This window comes from Otolemur garnettii, unplaced genomic scaffold, assembly GCF_000181295.1.
Source record: "Otolemur garnettii isolate 467f Iridium unplaced genomic scaffold, OtoGar3 scaffold00235, whole genome shotgun sequence".
Classification (NCBI taxonomy): domain Eukaryota; kingdom Metazoa; phylum Chordata; class Mammalia; order Primates; family Galagidae; genus Otolemur; species Otolemur garnettii.
The window spans coordinates 1,547,149-1,554,081 of NW_003852630.1; the positions used below are offsets into that span (position 1 = coordinate 1,547,149).

Here is a 6,933-nt window from a genome sequence, read left to right on the forward strand (position 1 = left end):
AAAAAAAAAAAAGAAAAAAAGTTGTGTTAACTTTGGGTGGCGCCTTTGGCTCAGTGGGTAAAGCGCCATACACCGAAGGTGGTGTGTTTGAACCCGTGCCGGCCAATAGCCGGGCGCCTGTAGTCCCAGCTAGTCAGGAGGCTGAGGCAAGAGAATCACTTAAGCCCAAGAGTTGGAGCTTGTTGTGAGCTGTGACTCCACGGCCCTTTACTTAGGACAATAAAGTGAAACCCTGTCTCTAAAAAATAAATAAATACTTTTCTAAAAGGTGTGCTGGGCGGCGCCTGTGGCTCAAAGGAGTAGGGCGCTAGCCCCATATACGGGAGGTGGCCCCAGTCAAAAAAAAAAAAGGTGTTAATTTTATAATCACTAACTTTTCTACTAAATCAATTAGTAGGCGAATTCTTGTTGTAAAATCTTTTTTGATGTTTTGAGAGTCTTACTCTGTAGTCCCGGAGAGAGTGCAATAGCGGGATTAGAGTTCACAGCACCCTAAAACTCCTAGGCTCAAGGAATTCTCTTGCCTCTATCTCCCCAATAGCTAAGACTACAGGCACCTGACCACAAGGCCCGGATGGTTTTCCTTTTTTCTTTCTTTTCTTTTTTTTTTTAAAGTTGAAAGTATGTTTTCTTTTCTTAGAGTAGTGGAGTCCAACTCCTGAGTTCAGACAATCTACCTGCCTTCGCCTCCAAGAGTGCTAGGATTACAGGCGTTGAGCCATCGCGCCCGGCCTCATACAATCCTACTACAAATCCACAATTCCAACAAAAATACAGAAAAAGTATAACAACAACTACTCAGCCTTCTCTCCCCAAACGTGCTGCCGCCTTCGGCTTCATAAGCAACCTTCGCCGGATGGTGGCAAAATACTTCTTATATTTCCAAAAGTTTATGTTGAAAAGTTAGTATTTAAGTTTACACACCTGACTACCAGCCGACCTTACGGCAGCTATCGCCAGAACTTTACTTCTGAGCTAGAGAGGGGCACTTTACACTTCGCTTGTCAACGTATATCCTTGGTTGGCTAAAGCTTTAAATAAACTAAGATACAAATTCTTCTAAGTGAAACAGACAAACCGACTTTTCAAACGAGACGCAAACAAGGCAGGTTGCTAATCAACAAACTTAAGAACGGCCGGGACGTCTAGAAACATGGCTCTCCCGTCCCCACTTCGCGCCCGCTCGTCTCTCCCGAACTTGGCAGAAGAGACCAGCACCCGGACCTCACTCCTCGCAAACCCACCAGAACTCTAGCAGTCAGCCACATGGGCTCTAGGCCGAAAAAACACATCAAGCCGCCCTGCCCGGGCCCCCCCCAGGTCGCCCCGGGCACGGGCCCCACCCCCAACCGTCTCGGAACTGGCTGAGCGCCGGTGAAGGCGCAGAGAGGGGGACGCCGCAGACCCCACGGCCCGACGCCGCCGCCCCAACGCCGCCGCCCCCGCCCCGATCCCGGGCGGACCCGCCCGGCCCCCTCCCGGCCCGCCCGGAGACCCAGGTCACCCCACCGCCGCGGCCGAGAGTCCAGATCGGGTCCGCCGCCCGCCGGGCCGCACGGGCGGCCCTCCCCGGCCTTCCCCACACGCTGGGGGCACCTTACCGAGGACGCGGACGACCGACGGCGGGAAGGAGGGAGGGGGCGGCGGCCCGGGGCTCCTCGCGGCTCCGGCACGGCTGCGCTGGTGGTGGCGGATGGTCCTCGCGCTTTCCTTTCTCTCCTTTCTCCAACAACAAACAGGAAGTACGTCACGCGGCTGCGGTGCCGCGACGTCGACTTCCGCCCTGTCCTGACGCCGCGCATGCGCGGATGTCTCTGCCCGCGCCATCCCCGGCTGAGCATCTCCCCGCCCCCGCCTTCGCGAAGATTCTCGGGTCTAGGCGGAGAGGCTGGCCCAGGAGGCCGCGGGGTCTCGGGCCAGGGTGACGGGTGTTTTCCGCTGGATCCTGGCAGGCATGAGAGGTAGCCGGGAAGGGATTCCTGCAGTCTGTGGGAGCAGCCGCGGTCACCTCCCCCTCGGGGCCCAGGTGCGGGCTGTACTGCCCGCGGGGACGCGAAGCCCTCGTGGGAGGGGCGATTGAGCTGGACCCTCGTGGGAGGGTCCGCAGCTGCTGGAGCGTGGGGAGGGGCTGGACGTCCCTGCCAAGTCCCGGACGAACGGTGGACTCCCAGACAGGTCTCAGGTGATCAGCTGTGGAGGCGAATGAGAATTAGATGGGAGCGCTTTAGCTTAACTCGCACGTGGGTGCGTCCGGCCACCTCTCTGCCTCCTGCATTGTCAGATTCTGATGCCAAGACATATGAAAACCAACGCAAAAATTTGAAGATAGTGATTACATAGGAAATTGTGACTCACGTCCTGTGGAATCAAAAATGTTAATTTCAACTAGCGAAAGAAAAGTCTAACTGATTAAAGGTTTGAGAGGCAGACAAGCAATTGTAAACTAACAGTGAAATTCTAAATTCCCATCTGATTGAACGACCCCCTCCTCTTGGCCAACGGGACCCCTCAAACATCCTACAATAAGAGTTCTGGTGTGAGCTAAAAATCTTGAGTCTCCCAGCTTACTGCCCTTCTTACCCAAGGGGGGGGGGGCAAGAAAAACCTTAAAGGTCAGTTGCTGACCAAGGGGAGAAAGGCAGTCAGTCCCGCTCCCTCTCCCCTCCCTTTTGGACTTGCTCTTTGTAAGAGTAACACTAAGGCCCACAAGACAAAGTTTAGACCACACCTGCAGGCCATCAATTTTCCGGTACTTATCAGATTCCTCCAGGCTCAGTAAATGTCACTGGCTCCTCTCAGATTAGCAGATTTTCTTATGTAAAACATTCCAGACCTTTAAACAAAAAGTCATTCTTTAACCAATTACATATCAAAGAAGCCTTAAACCCACCTGTAACCTGTAAGCCCCCGCACCTCTCCTTGTTGAGCCAAACCATTGTAAGCCTTGCAAATATTAATTTATGATTTTTTTTTTTTGAGAGGAGTCTCAGTCGTCCTGGGGTTGAGTACCTTGAGTCACAGCTCACAGCAACCTCCAACTCCTGGGCTTAGGGGATTCTCTTGCCTCAGACTCCCGGGTAGCTGGGATTACAGGCACTTGCCACAACACCTGGCTATCTTTAGAGATGGGATTTCTGTCTTGCTCAGACTAGCGTCCAACCAGTGAGCTGAAGCAATCCACCCGCCTTGGCCTCCCAGAGTGCTGGGATTACCGGCAAGAGTCACCAAGCCCAGTTTATGATTTGTTTGTTTGTTTGTTTTTTAGACAGTCTCAGCCTATTGCCCAGGCTAGAGTGTAGTGGCATCAGCCTCACTGACAGCAACCTCAAACTCTTGGTCTCACTGGAGCCACTTACATCAGCCTCTTCAGTAGCTCAGAACTCAAGTGGCCACCAGGACACCTGGCTAGTTTTTCTGTTTTAGTAGAGATGAGGTCTGGCTCTTGCTCAGGCTGGTATCAAAGTCTTGAGCTCAGACGTCTCCCAGTGTGCTAGGATTAACAGGCATGAGCCACTGTGCCACCGGCTTATGATTAATTTTGGGGGGGGAGGCAGAGTCTAACTGCGTAGCCCTTGGTAGAGTGCCATGGTGTCACAGCTCACAACAACCTCATACTCTTGGGCTTAAGCAATTCTCTTGCCTCAGCCTCTTGAGTAGCTGGAACTACAAGCACCTGCCATAATGCCCAGCTATTTTTTCGTTGCAGCTGTTTAGCACACCTGGGCCGGGCTTGAACCCACCAGCCTCAGTGTATGTGGCCGGCACCGTACTCAGTGGCCTGATTATTAATTCTTATCCCCATGAATGTAGGACACTAACCTGTAACTCAGATGCCTCAGGCACATTTTCTCAGGACCTGTTAGGCCATGCCTTTGGACTGGTCACACACCTTCAGCTCAGTATGGAACTATTTTATAGACGTTGGGGGTTTTTTCATTAACACTGGTCATGATGGACAGGGAGTTCTTGACAGTTCTCTTCCTGGCACCTCCCTTTGTGACTAGCGTTAATGTTAAAATAGAGATCCAGAGACTGAACAGCCAGCCTCTGAGACAGTAAGATACTAAATTATGAAAAGGACCTGAGGCCATGGAGCAAAGGTCGAGTCATGCCTGTCGGCTATCAGTTCACTAAACAGATCCTTTTGAGTTGTGACAACTGAAAAGAATCCAAGGCTGGGCGTGGTGGCTCACACCTGTAATCCTAGCACACTGGGAGGCCAAGGCAGGTGGATTGCCTCACCTCAGGAGTTCAAAACCAGCCTAAGAAAGAGTGAGATCCTTCCACCTCCCCCACCCCAGTCTCTAAAAATACCTGGGTGTTTCCGTGAGTGCCTGTAGTCCCAGCTGTTCCGGAGGCAGAGACAAGAGGATGCCATGAGGCCGAAAGTTTGAAGTTGCTGTGAGCTATGATGCCAGAGCACACTACTGAAGGCAACCACAACATAAAAAAGGAGGGCGGCACCTATGGCTCAGTGAGTAGAGTGCCGGCCCCATACACCGAGGGTGGCAGGTTCAAACCTGGCCCCAGCCAAAGTGCAACAAAAAATAGCTGGCCGTTGTGGTGGACGCCTGTAGTACCAGCTATTTGGTAGGCTGAGGCAGGAGAATCACTTAAGCCCAGGAGCTGGAGATTGCTGTGAGCTGTGACTCTACAGCACTCTACCGAGGGCAACAAAGTGAGACTCTGTCTCTAAAACAACAACAACAAAAAAAGGAACCTGAGCTCTGTAAAATAATTTAAAAGGTTTATTCTTAGCCAAATATTAATATGTGTGAGCATGGCATGGAGCTACACCTAGGAAGCCTTGGACCACGGGTCTCCCCTGGGTTAGGTTACAGTGGGTTTTATATGTTTTAAGGAGACAGGAATTACGTGTAAAATCAGAAATCAGTACATGGAAGGCTTCCATTGATTTCACCTGAAAAGGCAAGACACCTACAAACAGGGATTACAGGTTTTAGGTAGGTTTAAAAATTCCTTGATTTTTTTTTTTTTTTATTCCTTGATTTCTAATTGGTTAAAGAAATGAAGTTTTGGCCAGGCACAGTGGCTCACGCCTGTAATCCTAGCAACCTGGGAGGCCGAGATGGGTGGATTGCCTAGCTCACAGGTTCAAGATCAGCCTAAGCAAGAGCAAGATCTTGTCTCCAAAAATAGCCAGGCATTGTGGCGGATGCTTGTAGTCCCAGCTATTTGGGAGGCTAAAGCAAAAGAATTGCTTGAGCCCAAGAGTTAGAGGTTGCTGTGAGCTATGACGCCAAGGCACTCTACCAAGGGCAACAACGTAAGTCTCAAAAAAAAAAAAGAAGAAAAAAATGAGGTAGAGGTTCATTCAAGCCCAAGAGTTAGAGGTTGCTGTGAGCAATGATGATGCCATGGCACTCTACCCAAATTTGACAGTAAGCCTAGTGTCTAGATGGCCACATTTTCCAACCAAATCGATGTTGCCTTCTATGTAATGCTTTATGATTTTTACCTACAGTTCCTGTTTCCTTGAAATGTGTAAAACCGGCTCGGTGCCTATAGCTCAACCGGCTAAGGCGCCAGCCACGTACACCTAAGGTGGCGGGTTCGAATCCCCAGCCCGGACCTGCCAAACAACGATGGCTGCAACCAAAAAATAGCCGGGCGTTGTGGCGGGCGCCTGTGGTCCCAGCTACTTGGGAGGCAGAGGCAGGAGACTCGCTTGAACCCAGGAGTTGGAGGTTGCTGTGAGCTGTAATGCCACGGCACTCTGCCCAGGGGGACAGCTTGAGGTCTGTCAAAAAAAAAAAAAAAAGAAATGTGTAAAACCTAACTGTAGTCTGCCCACCTCAAAACCATTTACTTAAGGCTTCTGGGATCTGCATTTTCCGAGACCGAAGTCACTCAGATTGGCTCAGAATAAACCTCTTTAAATTATTTTACAGAATTTGGTTTCCTGGGCGGAACCTGTAGCTCTAGGGCGCTGGCCCCATATGCCAGAGGTGGCGGGTTCAAACCCAGTCCCGGCCAAAAACTGCCAAAAAAAAAAACCCAGAATTCGGTTTCCTGTTTAGCACCCTGGATGGGATCCCTGCGGTCCTCCTCTGCAATGCTAAACCAAATGTGGTCTGCTACCTGGCTGTCCAAGTGCTAACCCACCGCACCATTTCCTCCGAGATAAAAAGCCCTTTTGTCATGGCTTTTGTGAATTTAAAATGCTGTAATGTGCGAATGTTAAGTCCCAGGAGTCTGCTTTTCAGCTCCTTTCTCAGCTAACTACACTAAAAGAATTCTCACTCACTTAAGCCCTGGAGATTCTCAGGTAAAAGGCACAGTGAAACTTACTATTTATAGCAGATGGTTAATAATGGAGCAGTTTGAGTCAGGCCATCCCCAAACATGCCACTTTCCTAAGTTGGTTACTTAAAACCCAAGGCCCTAGGGGAATAGCAATTGCCCGAAGGCCTTTCTCTGAATCTTCCTGGTCTGCCTGAAAATGTAAATCCTCACAGGAACTCAGTTGTCACAAATCCTCTCCCTGGGAATCCATCAACCAGGGAAGAATAAATTTGTATGACTGAAGAGGTGGTTGGAGGTCTGCGGCACACCCAGCCAGGCCGACTGTCCTGGGTCATCCCTTGGGCACTTAATGAATTTGTGTTCATTTCCTCCTGCTAATCAGCCTACAAACTCAGTAATGGGACTTCAGAGGGCAGAGATAAAGTTCTCCCTCCCCTACAGTTCCCTCCTAAGGCAACTGGAGCCCTCCCTTGGCCAATGTTTCTGTAGGGTTTTTTTGTTTTTTGGGTTTTTTTTTTAGACAGAGCCTCAAGCTGTCCTCTTGGGTGTAGTGCTGTGAAATCACAGCTCACAGCAATCTCCAACTCCTGGGCTCAAGCGAGTCTCCTGCCTCAGCCTCCCAAGTAGCTGGGACCACAGGCGCCCACCACAACGCCTGGCTATTTT

At 50.5% G+C, this 6,933-nt stretch overlaps 1 protein-coding gene across 1 annotated transcript in view; it reads right to left on the reverse strand.

Annotated features, from left to right (window-relative positions):
- Window positions 1-1,777, reverse strand: part of LOC100960132 (chaperone protein DnaJ-like) — a 31,799-nt gene extending 30,022 nt beyond the window's left edge. Inside the window, exon 1 of the mRNA XM_023508265.1 lies at window positions 1,602-1,777. The gene's annotated coding sequence lies outside the window, so the exon portion shown is untranslated. The remainder of the gene's footprint in view (window positions 1-1,601) is intronic.
- Window positions 1,778-6,933: the final 5,156 nt, after the last annotated feature.